Source organism: Salmo salar, unplaced genomic scaffold (genome assembly GCF_965601325.2).
Source record: "Salmo salar unplaced genomic scaffold, fSalSal1 ptg000645l, whole genome shotgun sequence".
Taxonomy (NCBI): domain Eukaryota; kingdom Metazoa; phylum Chordata; class Actinopteri; order Salmoniformes; family Salmonidae; genus Salmo; species Salmo salar.
The window spans coordinates 465,829-479,894 of NW_027675450.1; the positions used below are offsets into that span (position 1 = coordinate 465,829).

General features: G+C 40.2%; 11 non-coding genes across 11 annotated transcripts; all 11 read left to right on the forward strand.

Annotated features, from left to right (window-relative positions):
* Positions 1–768: 768 nt before the first annotated feature.
* trnaa-cgc (transfer RNA alanine (anticodon CGC)) lies at positions 769–840 on the forward strand. Its single transcript has one exon. It is a non-coding gene; the product is annotated as a tRNA-Ala (tRNA).
* Positions 841–2,518: 1,678 nt separating this feature from the next.
* Positions 2,519–2,590, forward strand: trnaa-cgc (transfer RNA alanine (anticodon CGC)). The gene has a single exon. It is a non-coding gene; the product is annotated as a tRNA-Ala (tRNA).
* Positions 2,591–3,057: 467 nt separating this feature from the next.
* On the forward strand, positions 3,058–3,129 carry trnat-ugu (transfer RNA threonine (anticodon UGU)). The gene has a single exon. It is a non-coding gene; the product is annotated as a tRNA-Thr (tRNA).
* A 1,139-nt stretch (positions 3,130–4,268) lies between these two features.
* On the forward strand, positions 4,269–4,340 carry trnaa-cgc (transfer RNA alanine (anticodon CGC)). Its single transcript has one exon. It is a non-coding gene; the product is annotated as a tRNA-Ala (tRNA).
* Positions 4,341–4,807: 467 nt separating this feature from the next.
* Positions 4,808–4,879, forward strand: trnat-ugu (transfer RNA threonine (anticodon UGU)). Its single transcript has one exon. It is a non-coding gene; the product is annotated as a tRNA-Thr (tRNA).
* Positions 4,880–6,556: 1,677 nt separating this feature from the next.
* Positions 6,557–6,628, forward strand: trnat-ugu (transfer RNA threonine (anticodon UGU)). Its single transcript has one exon. It is a non-coding gene; the product is annotated as a tRNA-Thr (tRNA).
* Positions 6,629–7,767: 1,139 nt separating this feature from the next.
* On the forward strand, positions 7,768–7,839 carry trnaa-cgc (transfer RNA alanine (anticodon CGC)). The gene has a single exon. It is a non-coding gene; the product is annotated as a tRNA-Ala (tRNA).
* Positions 7,840–8,306: 467 nt separating this feature from the next.
* Positions 8,307–8,378, forward strand: trnat-ugu (transfer RNA threonine (anticodon UGU)). Its single transcript has one exon. It is a non-coding gene; the product is annotated as a tRNA-Thr (tRNA).
* A 1,138-nt stretch (positions 8,379–9,516) lies between these two features.
* trnaa-cgc (transfer RNA alanine (anticodon CGC)) lies at positions 9,517–9,588 on the forward strand. The gene has a single exon. It is a non-coding gene; the product is annotated as a tRNA-Ala (tRNA).
* Positions 9,589–10,055: 467 nt separating this feature from the next.
* trnat-ugu (transfer RNA threonine (anticodon UGU)) lies at positions 10,056–10,127 on the forward strand. The gene has a single exon. It is a non-coding gene; the product is annotated as a tRNA-Thr (tRNA).
* Positions 10,128–12,447: 2,320 nt separating this feature from the next.
* trnaa-ugc (transfer RNA alanine (anticodon UGC)) lies at positions 12,448–12,519 on the forward strand. Its single transcript has one exon. It is a non-coding gene; the product is annotated as a tRNA-Ala (tRNA).
* The last annotated feature ends 1,547 nt before the right edge of the window (positions 12,520–14,066 follow it).

Consider the following 14,066-nt stretch of genomic DNA (forward strand, 5'->3'; position numbering starts at 1 on the left):
TGTATTGATATGACCACTGCGACCTGTATGCTCTAGTCGGCTGGCCCTCGCTACCTATTCGTCACCAGACCCACTGGCTCCAGGTCATCTATAAGTCTATGCTAGGTAAAGCTCCGCCTTATCTCAACTCACTGGTCACGATAAAAACACCCACCCGTAGCACTCGCTCCAGCAGATATATCTCACTGGTCATCCCCAAAGCCAACACCTCCTTTGGCTGCCTTTCCTTCCAGTTCTCTGCTGCCAATGACTGGAACGAATTGCAAAAATCGCTGAACCTGGACACTTATATTTCCCTCACTAACTTTAAACATCAGCTATCTGAGCAGCTAACCGATCGCTGCAGCTGTACATAGGCCATCTGTAAATAGCCCACCCAATCTACCTACCTCATCCCCATATTGTTTTTATTTACTTTCTGATCTTTTGCACACCAGTATTTGTACTTGCACATCATCATCTGCTCATCTATCACTCCAGTGTTAATTTGCTAAATTGTAATTACCTCACTACCATGGCCTATTTATTACCTTACCTCCTCATGCCATTTGCACACACTGAATATAGACTTTCATTTTTTCTATTGTGTTATTGACTGTACGCTTGTTTATTCCATTTGTAACTCTATGTTGTTGTTTGTGTCGCACTGCTTTGCTTTATCTTGGCCAGGTTGCAGTTCTCAATGAGAACTTGTTCTCCACCAGCTTACCTGGTTAAATAAAGGTGAAATAAAATAAAATAAGAAACATTTTTTCTCTCTCCCAGAACGGGGATGTAGCTCAGTGGTAGAGCGCATGCTTCGCATGTGTGAGGTCCTGGGTTCAATCCCCAGCTTCTCCATTTAAAATTATTGCATTGACCCAACTCCTACTTTACAGAATGTTGTAATTCTAAGCAGGAAACAGAGATGTGCTAAATAATTTGGTTTTGTAATCTGAAGAACATTCCTTCAATCCCTGTTCGTACAATTATAGAACAGAAGTGGCATGATTGCCATCTTTTATGGCGTCATTTTCAAAAACTGAAGTTTATGGGTTCGATCCCAGTCTGTACCTGGTTTAAGAATTGCTGCTATCATTTCCTTGTAGTTTCAATGGAGTGGTGTATGTAAAAAGTACATTGTATTGATATTGCATTTTATCTGCAAATGAAATGGGATGGAAGCTCAGAGGGGGAGTGCATGCAAAATATGTATGAGGTCCTCGGTTCAATCCCAAGATTCTCCACTGAGTTTTTTTGTGTGCCAAATTCACATTTACACAACTACTACTTTCCTGAATGTTGATATATAATACAGAGCGTAGAGTGGCATGGTGGCCAAGTGGTAAGGCGTTGGTCTTTTAAACTGAAGATCATGGGTTCAAATCCCTTCTGTGCCTTTATGAAAGACATCTGATATCATAGACCTGTGCTTTACTTGGAGGACTTTGCAGAAAATCAAGTTGTATCAATATTGCAACACAGCTATTATAGTAAGGGGTTGAATCTCTATGGTAGAGCCAGTACTTTACATGAATGCGGTCCAACGTTAATCCCCAACTTCTCTGTTGAGTGTAATTAGTTGTTAAATTAGCTTTTGCACAACTCCCACTTTCCAGAATGTTGACATTCTAAGAAGGAAATAGATATGCTAAATCATCTGTTTCTGTAAACTGAAGCACATGGGTTCAATCCTTGTTTGACGTTTATGGAAGATAGCTGATATTATAGAAATGTACTTTCATTAGAACAGTGTAAAGAAAAGGTCAATTGTATTGATATGACCACTGCGACCTGTATGCTCTAGTCGGCTGGCCCTCGCTACCTATTCGTCACCAGACCCACTGGCTCCAGGTCATCTATAAGTCTATGCTAGGTAAAGCTCCGCCTTATCTCAACTCACTGGTCACGATAAAAACACCCACCCGTAGCACTCGCTCCAGCAGATATATCTCACTGGTCATCCCCAAAGCCAACACCTCCTTTGGCTGCCTTTCCTTCCAGTTCTCTGCTGCCAATGACTGGAACAAATTGCAAAAATCGCTGAACCTGGACACTTATATTTCCCTCACTAACTTTAAACATCAGCTATCTGAGCAGCTAACCGATCGCTGCAGCTGTACATAGGCCATCTGTAAATAGCCCACCCAATCTACCTACCTCATCCCCATATTGTTTTTATTTACTTTCTGATCTTTTGCACACCAGTATTTGTACTTGCACATCATCATCTGCTCATCTATCACTCCAGTGTTAATTTGCTAAATTGTAATTACCTCACTACCATGGCCTATTTATTACCTTACCTCCTCATGCCATTTGCACACACTGAATATAGACTTTCATTTTTTCTATTGTGTTATTGACTGTACGCTTGTTTATTCCATTTGTAACTCTATGTTGTTGTTTGTGTCGCACTGCTTTGCTTTATCTTGGCCAGGTTGCAGTTCTCAATGAGAACTTGTTCTCCACCAGCTTACCTGGTTAAATAAAGGTAAAATAAAATAAAATAAGAAACATTTTTTCTCTCTCCCAGAACGGGGATGTAGCTCAGTGGTAGAGCGCATGCTTCGCATGTGTGAGGTCCTGGGTTCAATCCCCAGCTTCTCCGTTTAAAATTATTGCATTGACCCAACTCCTACTTTACAGAATGTTGTAATTCTAAGCAGGAAACAGAGATGTGCTAAATAATTTGGTTTTGTAATCTGAAGAACATTCCTTCAATCCCTGTTCGTACAATTATAGAACAGAAGTGGCATGATTGCCATCTTTTATGGCGTCATTTTCAAAAACTGAAGTTTATGGGTTCGATCCCAGTCTGTACCTGGTTTAAGAATTGCTGCTATCATTTCCTTGTAGTTTCAATGGAGTGGTGTATATAAAAAGTACATTGTATTGATATTGCATTTTATCTGCAAATGAAATGGGATGGAAGCTCAGAGGGGGAGTGCATGCAAAATATGTATGAGGTCCTCGGTTCAATCCCAAGATTCTCCACTGAGTTTATTTGTGTGCCAAATTCACATTTACACAACTACTACTTTCCTGAATGTTGATATATAATACAGAGCGTAGAGTGGCATGGTGGCCAAGTGGTAAGGCGTTGGTCTTGTAAACTGAAGATCATGGGTTCAAATCCCTTCTGTGCCTTTATGAAAGACATCTGATATCATAGACCTGTGTATTACTTGGAGGACTTTGCAGAAAATCAAGTTGTATCAATATTGCAACACAGCTATTATAGTAAGGGGATGAATCTCTATGGTAGAGCCAGTACTTTACATGAATGCGGTCCAACGTTAATCCCCAACTTCTCTGTTGAGTGTAATTAGTTGTTAAATTAGCTTTTGCACAACTCCCACTTTCCAGAATGTTGACATTCTAAGAAGGAAATAGATATGCTAAATCATCTGTTTCTGTAAACTGAAGCACATGGGTTCATCCTTGTTCGAGGTTTATGGAAGATAGCTGATATTATGAGAAATGTACTTTCATTAGAACAGTGTAAAGAAAAGGTAAATTGTATTGATATGACCACTGCGACCTGTATGCTCTAGTCGGCTGGCCCTCGCTACCTATTCGTCACCAGACCCACTGGCTCCAGGTCATCTATAAGTCTATGCTAGGTAAAGCTCCGCCTTATCTCAACTCACTGGTCACGATAAAAACACCCACCCGTAGCACTCGCTCCAGCAGATATATCTCACTGGTCATCACCAAAGCCAACACCTCCTTTGGCTGCCTTTCCTTCCAGTTCTCTGCTGCCAATGACTGGAACGAATTGCAAAAATCGCTGAACCTGGACACTTATATTTCCCTCACTAACTTTAAACATCAGCTATCTGAGCAGCTAACCGATCGCTGCAGCTGTACATAGGCCATCTGTAAATAGCCCACCCAATCTACCTACCTCATCCCCATATTGTTTTTATTTACTTTCTGATCTTTTGCACACCAGTATTTGTACTTGCACATCATCATCTGCTCATCTATCACTCCAGTGTTAATTTGCTAAATTGTAATTACCTCACTACCATGGCCTATTTATTACCTTACCTCCTCATGCCATTTGCACACACTGAATATAGACTTTCTTTTTTTCTATTGTGTTATTGACTGTACGCTTGTTTATTCCATTTGTAACTCTATGTTGTTGTTTGTGTCGCACTGCTTTGCTTTATCTTGGCCAGGTTGCAGTTCTCAATGAGAACTTGTTCTCCACCAGCTTACCTGGTTAAATAAAGTTAAAATAAAATAAAATAAGAAACATTTTTTCTCTCTCCCAGAACGGGGATGTAGCTCAGTGGTAGAGCGCATGCTTCGCATGTGTGAGGTCCTGGGTTCAATCCCCAGCTTCTCCATTTAAAATTATTGCATTGACCCAACTCCTACTTTACAGAATGTTGTAATTCTAAGCAGGAAACAGAGATGTGCTAAATAATTTGGTTTTGTAATCTGAAGAACATTCCTTCAATCCCTGTTCGTACAATTATAGAACAGAAGTGGCATGATTGCCATCTTTTATGGCGTCATTTTCAAAAACTGAAGTTTATGGGTTCGATCCCAGTCTGTACCTGGTTTAAGAATTGCTGCTATCATTTCCTTGTAGTTTCAATGGAGTGGTGTATATAAAAAGTACATTGTATTGATATTGCATTTTATCTGCAAATGAAATGGGATGGAAGCTCAGAGGGGGAGTGCATGCAAAATATGTATGAGGTCCTCGGTTCAATCCCAAGATTCTCCACTGAGTTTATTTGTGTGCCAAATTCACATTTACACAACTACTACTTTCCTGAATGTTGATATATAATACAGAGCGTAGAGTGGCATGGTGGCCAAGTGGTAAGGCGTTGGTCTTGTAAACTGAAGATCATGGGTTCAAATCCCTTCTGTGCCTTTATGAAAGACATCTGATATCATAGACCTGTGTTTTACTTGGAGGACTTTGCAGAAAATCAAGTTGTATCAATATTGCAACACAGCTATTATAGTAAGGGGATGAATCTCTATGGTAGAGCCAGTACTTTACATGAATGCGGTCCAACGTTAATCCCCAACTTCTCTGTTGAGTGTAATTAGTTGTTAAATTAGCTTTTGCACAACTCCCACTTTCCAGAATGTTGACATTCTAAGAAGGAAATAGATATGCTAAATCATCTGTTTCTGTAAACTGAAGCACATGGGTTCATCCTTGTTCGAGGTTTATGGAAGATAGCTGATATTATGGAAATGTACTTTCATTAGAACAGTGTAAAGAAAAGGTAAATTGTATTGATATGACCACTGCGACCTGTATGCTCTAGTCGGCTGGCCCTCGCTACCTATTCGTCACCAGACCCACTGGCTCCAGGTCATCTATAAGTCTATGCTAGGTAAAGCTCCGCCTTATCTCAACTCACTGGTCACGATAAAAACACCCACCCGTAGCACTCGCTCCAGCAGATATATCTCACTGGTCATCCCCAAAGCCAACACCTCCTTTGGCTGCCTTTCCTTCCAGTTCTCTGCTGCCAATGACTGGAACGAATTGCAAAAATCGCTGAACCTGGACACTTATATTTCCCTCACTAACTTTAAACATCAGCTATCTGAGCAGCTAACCGATCGCTGCAGCTGTACATAGGCCATCTGTAAATAGCCCACCCAATCTACCTACCTCATCCCCATATTGTTTTTATTTACTTTCTGCTCTTTTGCACACCAGTATTTGTACTTGCACATCATCATCTGCTCATCTATCACTCCAGTGTTAATTTGCTAAATTGTAATTACCTCACTACCATGGCCTATTTATTACCTTACCTCCTCATGCCATTTGCACACACTGAATATAGACTTTCTTTTTTTCTATTGTGTTATTGACTGTACGCTTGTTTATTCCATTTGTAACTCTATGTTGTTGTTTGTGTCGCACTGCTTTGCTTTATCTTGGCCAGGTTGCAGTTCTCAATGAGAACTTGTTCTCCACCAGCTTACCTGGTTAAATAAAGGTGAAATAAAATAAAATAAGAAACATTTTTTCTCTTTCCCAGAACTGGGATGTAGCTCAGTGGTAGAGCGCATGCTTCGAATGTATGAGGTCCTGGGTTCAATCCCCAGCTTCTCCATTTAAAATTATTGCATTGACCCAACTCCTACTTTACAGAATGTTGTAATTCTAAGCAGGAAACAGAGATATGCTAAATAATTTTGTTTTGTAATCTGAAGAACATTCCTTCAATCCCTGTTCGTACAATTATAGAACAGAAGTGGCATGATTGCCATCTTTTATGGCGTCATTTTCAAAAACTGAAGTTTATGGGTTCGATCCCAGTCTGTACCTGGTTTAAGAATTGCTGCTATCATTTCCTTGTAGTTTCAATGGAGTGGTGTATATAAAAAGTACATTGTATTGATATTGCATTTTATCTGCAAATGAAATGGGATGGAAGCTCAGAGGGGGAGTGCATGCAAAATATGTATGAGGTCCTCGGTTCAATCCCAAGATTCTCCACTGAGTTTATTTGTGTGCCAAATTCACATTTACACAACTACTACTTTCCTGAATGTTGATATATAATACAGAGCGTAGAGTGGCATGGTGGCCAAGTGGTAAGGCGTTGGTCTTGTAAACTGAAGATCATGGGTTCAAATCCCTTCTGTGCCTTTATGAAAGACATCTGATATCATAGACCTGTGCTTTACTTGGAGGACTTTGCAGAAAATCAAGTTGTATCAATATTGCAACACAGCTATTATAGTAAGGGGATGAATCTCTATGGTAGAGCCAGTACTTTACATGAATGCGGTCCAACGTTAATCCCCAACTTCTCTGTTGAGTGTAATTAGTTGTTAAATTAGCTTTTGCACAACTCCCACTTTCCAGAATGTTGACATTCTAAGAAGGAAATAGATATGCTAAATCATCTGTTTCTGTAAACTGAAGCACATGGGTTCAATCCTTGTTCGACGTTTATGGAAGATAGCTGATATTATGGAAATGTACTTTCATTAGAACAGTGTAAAGAAAAGGTAAATTGTATTGATATGACCACTGCGACCTGTATGCTCTAGTCGGCTGGCCCTCGCTACCTATTCGTCACCAGACCCACTGGCTCCAGGTCATCTATAAGTCTATGCTAGGTAAAGCTCCGCCTTATCTCAACTCACTGGTCACGATAAAAACACCCACCCGTAGCACTCGCTCCAGCAGATATATCTCACTGGTCATCCCCAAAGCCAACACCTCCTTTGGCTGCCTTTCCTTCCAGTTCTCTGCTGCCAATGACTGGAACGAATTGCAAAAATCGCTGAACCTGGACACTTATATTTCCCTCACTAACTTTAAACATCAGCTATCTGAGCAGCTAACCGATCGCTGCAGCTGTACATAGGCCATCTGTAAATAGCCCACCCAATCTACCTACCTCATCCCCATATTGTTTTTATTTACTTTCTGCTCTTTTGCACACCAGTATTTGTACTTGCACATCATCATCTGCTCATCTATCACTCCAGTGTTAATTTGCTAAATTGTAATTACCTCACTACCATGGCCTATTTATTACCTTACCTCCTCATGCCATTTGCACACACTGAATATAGACTTTCTTTTTTTCTATTGTGTTACTGACTGTACGCTTGTTTATTCCATTTGTAACTCTATGTTGTTGTTTGTGTCGCACTGCTTTGCTTTATCTTGGCCAGGTTGCAGTTCTCAATGAGAACTTGTTCTCCACCAGCTTACCTGGTTAAATAAAGGTGAAATAAAATAAAAAAAGAAACATTTTTTATCTCTCCCAGAACGGGGATGTAGCTCAGTGGTAGAGCGCATGCTTCGCATGTATGAGGTCCTGGGTTCAATCCCCAGCTTCTCCATTTAAAATTATTGCATTCACCCAACTCCTACTTTACAGAATGTTGTAATTCTAAGCAGGAAACAGAGATGTGCTAAATAATTTGGTTTTGTAATCTGAAGAACATTCCTTCAATCCCTGTTCGTACAATTATAGAACAGAAGTGTCATGATTGCCATCTTTTATGGCGTCATTTTCAAAAACTGAAGTTTATGGGTTCGATCCCAGTCTGTACCTGGTTTAAGAATTGCTGCTATCATTTCCTTGTAGTTTCAATGGAGTGGTGTATATAAAAAGTACATTGTATTGATATTGCATTTTATCTGCAAATGAAATGGGATGGAAGCTCAGAGGGGGAGTGCATGCAAAATATGTATGAGGTCCTCGGTTCAATCCCAAGATTCTCCACTGAGTTTATTTGTGTGCCAAATTCACATTTACACAACTACTACTTTCCTGAATGTTGATATATAATACATAGCGTAGAGTGGCATGGTGGCCAAGTGGTAAGGTGTTGGTCTTGTAAACTGAAGATCATGGGTTCAAATCCCTTCTGTGCCTTTATGAAAGACATCTGATATCATAGACCTGTGCTTTACTTAGAGGACTTTGCAGAAAATCAAGTTGTATCAATATTGCAACACAGCTATTATAGTAAGGGGATGAATCTCTATGCTAGGGCCTGTATTTTACATGAATGCGGTCCAACGTTAATCCCCAACTTCTCTGTTGAGTGTAATTAGTTGTTAAATTAGCTTTTGCACAACTCCCACTTTCCAGAATGTTGACATTCTAAGAAGGAAATAGATATGCTAAATCATCTGTTTCTGTAAACTGAAGCACATGGGTTCATCCTTGTTCGAGGTTTATGGAAGATAGCTGATATTATGGAAATGTACTTTCATTAGAACAGTGTAAAGAAAAGGTAAATTGTATTGATATGACCACTGCGACCTGTATGCTCTAGTCGGCTGGCCCTCGCTACCTATTCGTCACCAGACCCACTGGCTCCAGGTCATCTATAAGTCTATGCTAGGTAAAGCTCCGCCTTATCTCAACTCACTGGTCACGATAAAAACACCCACCCGTAGCACTCGCTCCAGCAGATATATCTCACTGGTCATCCCCAAAGCCAACACCTCCTTTGGCTGCCTTTCCTTCCAGTTCTCTGCTGCCAATGACTGGAACGAATTGCAAAAATCGCTGAACCTGGACACTTATATTTCCCTCACTAACTTTAAACATCAGCTATCTGAGCAGCTAACCGATCGCTGCAGCTGTACATAGGCCATCTGTAAATAGCCCACCCAATCTACCTACCTCATCCCTATATTGTTTTTATTTACTTTCTGCTCTTTTGCACACCAGTATTTGTACTTGCACATCATCATCTGCTCATCTATCACTCCAGTGTTAATTTGCTAAATTGTAATTACCTCACTACCATGGCCTATTTATTACCTTACCTCCTCATGCCATTTGCACACACTGAATATAGACTTTCTTTTTTTCTATTGTGTTATTGACTGTACGCTTGTTTATTCCATTTGTAACTCTATGTTGTTGTTTGTGTCGCACTGCTTTGCTTTATCTTGGCCAGGTTGCAGTTCTCAATGAGAACTTGTTCTCCACCAGCTTACCTGGTTAAATAAAGGTGAAATAAAATAAAATAAGAAACATTTTATCTCTCTCCCAGAACGGGGATGTAGCTCAGTGGTAGAGCGCATGATTCGCATGTATGAGGTCCTGGGTTCAATCCCCAGCTTCTCCATTTAAAATTATTGCATTGACCGAACTCCTACTTTACAGAATGTTGTAATTCTAAGCAGGAAACAGAGATGTGCTAAAAAATCTGGTTTTGTAATCTGAAGAACATTCCTTCAATCCCTGTTCGTACAATTATAGAACAGAAGTGGCATCATTGCCATCTTTTATGGCGTCATTTTCAAAAACTGAAGTTTATGGGTTCGATCCCAGTCTGTACCTGGTTTAAGAATTGCTGCTATCATTTCCTTGTAGTTTCAATGGAGTGGTGTATATAAAAAGTACATTGTATTGATATTGCATTTTATCTGCAAATGAAATGGGATGGAAGCTCAGAGGGGGAGTGCATGCAAAATATGTATGAGGTCCTCGGTTCAATCCCAAGATTCTCCACTGAGTTTATTTGTGTGCCAAATTCACATTTACACAACTACTACTTTCCTGAATGTTGATATATAATACAGAGCGTAGAGTGGCATGGTGGCCAAGTGGTAAGGCGTTGGTCTTGTAAACTGAAGATCATGGGTTCAAATCCCTTCTGTGCCTTTATGAAAGACATCTGATATCATAGACCTGTGCTTTACTTGGAGGACTTTGCAGAAAATCAAGTTGTATCAATATTGCAACACAGCTATTATAGTAAGGGGATGAATCTCTATGCTAGAGCCAGTATTTTACATGAATGCGGTCCAACGTTAATCCCCAACTTCTCTGTTGAGTGTAATTAGTTTTTAAATTAGCTTTTGCACAACTCCCACTTTCCAGAATGTTGACATTCTAAGAAGGAAATAGATATGCTAAATCATCTGTTTCTGTAAACTGAAGCACATGGGTTCATCCTTGTTCGAGGTTTATGGAAGATAGCTGATATTATGGAAATGTACTTTCATTAGAACAGTGTAAAGAAAAGGTAAATTGTATTGATATGACCACTGCGACCTGTATGCTCTAGTCGGCTAGCCCTCGCTACCTATTCGTCACCAGACCCACTGGCTCCAGGTCATCTATAAGTCTATGCTAGGTAAAGCTCCGCTTTATCTCAACTCACTGGTCACGATAAAAACACCCACCCGTAGCACTCGCTCCAGCAGATATATCTCACTGGTCATCCCCAAAGCCAACACCTCCTTTGGCTGCCTTTCCTTCCAGTTCTCTGCTGCCAATGACTGGAACGAATTGCAAAAATCGCTGAACCTGGACACTTATATTTCCCTCACTAACTTTAAACATCAGCTATCTGAGCAGCTAACCGATCGCTGCAGCTGTACATAGGCCATCTGTAAATAGCCCACCCAATCTACCTACCTCATCCCCATATTGTTTTTATTTACTTTCTGATTGCCATCTTTTATGGCGTCATTTTCAAAAACTGAAGTTTATGGGTTCGATCCCAGTCTGTACCTGGTTTAAGAATTGCTGCTATCATTTCCTTGTAGTTTCAATGGAGTGGTGTATATAAAAAGTACATTGTATTGATATTGCATTTTATCTGCAAATGAAATGGGATGGAAGCTCAGAGGGGGAGTGCATGCAAAATATGTATGAGCTCCTCGGTTCAATCCCAAGATTCTCCACTGAGTTTATTTGTGTGCCAAATTCACATTTACACAACTACTACTTTCCTGAATGTTGATATATAATTCAGAACGTAGAGTGGCATGGTGGCCAAGTGGTAAGGTGTTGGTCTTGTAAACCGAAGATCATGGGTTCATATCCCTTCTGTGCCTTTATGAAAGACATCTCATATCATAGGCCTGTGCTTTACTTGGAGGACTTTGCAGAAAATCAAGTTGTATCATTATGGCAACTCAGCTATTATAGTAAGGGGATGAATCTCTATGGTAGAGCCAGTACTTTACATGAATGCGGTCCAACGTTAATCCCCAACTTCTCTGTTGAGTGTAATTAGTTGTTAAATTAGCTTTTGCACAACTCCCACTTTCCAGAATGTTGACATTCTAAGAAGGAAATAGATATGCTAAATCATCTGTTTCTGTAAACTGAAGCACATGGGTTCAATCCTTGTTTGACGTTTATGGAAGATAGCTGATATTATAGAAATGTACTTTCATTAGAACAGTGTAAAGAAAAGGTAAATTGTATTGATATGACCACTGCGACCTGTATGCTCTAGTCGGCTGGCCCTCGCTACCTATTCGTCACCAGACCCACTGGCTCCAGGTCATCTATAAGTCTATGCTAGGTAAAGCTCCGCCTTATCTCAACTCACTGGTCACGATAAAAACACCCACCCGTAGCACTCGCTCCAGCAGATATATCTCACTGGTCATCCCCAAAGCCAACACCTCCTTTGGCTGCCTTTCCTTCCAGTTCTCTGCTGCCAATGACTGGAACGAATTGCAAAAATCGCTGAACCTGGACACTTATATTTCCCTCACTAACTTTAAACATCAGCTATCTGAGCAGCTAACCGATCGCTGCAGCTGTACATAGGCCATCTGTAAATAGCCCACCCAATCTACCTACCTCATCCCCATATTGTTTTTATTTACTTTCTGCTCTTTTGCACACCAGTATTTGTACTTGCACATCATCATGTGCTCATCTATCACTCCAGTGTTAATTTGCTAAATTGTAATTACCTCACTACCATGGCCTATTTATTACCTTACCTCCTCATGCCATTTGCACACACTGAATATAGACTTTCTTTTTTTCTATTGTGTTATTGACTGTACGCTTGTTTATTCCATTTGTAACTCTATGTTGTTGTTTGTGTCGCACTGCTTTGCTTTATCTTGGCCAGGTTGCAGTTCTCAATGAGAACTTGTTCTCCACTAGCTTACCTGGTTAAATAAAGGTGAAATAAAATAAAATAAGATACATTTTTAATCTTTCCCAGAACGGGGATGTAGCTCAGTGGTAGAGCGCATGCTTTGCATGTATGAGGTCCTGGGTTCAATCCCCAGCATCTCCATTTAAAGTTATTCCATTGACCCAACTCCTACTTTACAGAATGTTGTAATTCTAAGCAGGAAACAGAGACGTGCTAAATAATTTGGTTTTGCAATCTGAAGAACATTCCTTCAATCCCTGTTCGTACAATTATAGAACAGAAGTGGCATGATTGCCATCTTTTATGGCGTCATTTTCAAAAACTGAAGTTTATGGGTTCGATCACAGTCTGTACCTGGTTTAAGAATTTCTGCTATCATTTCCTTGTAGTTTCAATGGAGTGGTGTATGTAAAAAGTACATTGTATTGATATTGCATTTTATCTGCAAATGAAATGGGATGGAAGCTCAGAGGGGGAGTGCATGCAAAATATGGATGAGGTCCTCGGTTCAATCCCAAGATTCTCCACTGAGTTTATTTGTGTGCCAAATTCACATTTACACAACTACTACTTTCCTGAATGTTGATATATAATTCAGAACGTAGAGTGGCATGGTGGCCAAGTGGTAAGGTGTTGGTCTTGTAAACCGAAGATCATGGGTTCATATCCCTTCTGTGCCTTTATGAAAGACATCTGATATCATAGGCCTGTGCTTTACTTGGAGGACTTTGCAGAAAATCAAGTTGTATCATTATGGCAACTCAGCTATTATAGTAAGGGGATGAATCTCTATGGTAGAGCCAGTACTTTACATGAATGCGGTCCAACGTTAATCCCCAACTTCTCTGTTGAGTGTAATTAGTTGTTAAATTAGCTTTTGCACAACTCCCACTTTCCAGAATGTTGACATTCTAAGAAGGAAATAGATATGCTAAATCATCTGTTTCTGTAAACTGAAGCACATGGGTTCATCCTTGTTTGACGTTTATGGAAGATAGCTGATATTATAGAAATGTACTTTCATTAGAACAGTGTAAAGAAAAGGTAAATTGTATTGATATGACCACTGCGACCTGTATGCTCTAGTCGGCTGGCCCTCGCTACCTATTCGTCACCAGACCCACTGGCTCCAGGTCATCTATAAGTCTATGCTAGGTAAAGCTCCGCCTTATCTCAACTCACTGGTCACGATAAAAACACCCACCCGTAGCACTCGCTCCAGCAGATATATCTCACTGGTCATCCCCAAAGCCAACACCTCCTTTGGCTGCCTTTCCTTCCAGTTCTCTGCTGCCAATGACTGGAACGAATTGCAAAAATCGCTGAACCTGGACACTTATATTTCCCTCACTAACTTTAAACATCAGCTATCTGAGCAGCTAACCGATCGCTGCAGCTGTACATAGGCCATCTGTAAATAGCCCACCCAATCTACCTACCTCATCCCCATATTGTTTTTATTTACTTTCTGCTCTTTTGCACACCAGTATTTGTACTTGCACATCATCATGTGCTCATCTATCACTCCAGTGTTAATTTGCTAAATTGTAATTACCTCACTACCATGGCCTATTTATTACCTTACCTCCTCATGCCATTTGCACACACTGAATATAGACTTTCTTTTTTTCTATTGTGTTATTGACTGTACGCTTGTTTATTCCATTTGTAACTCTATGTTGTTGTTT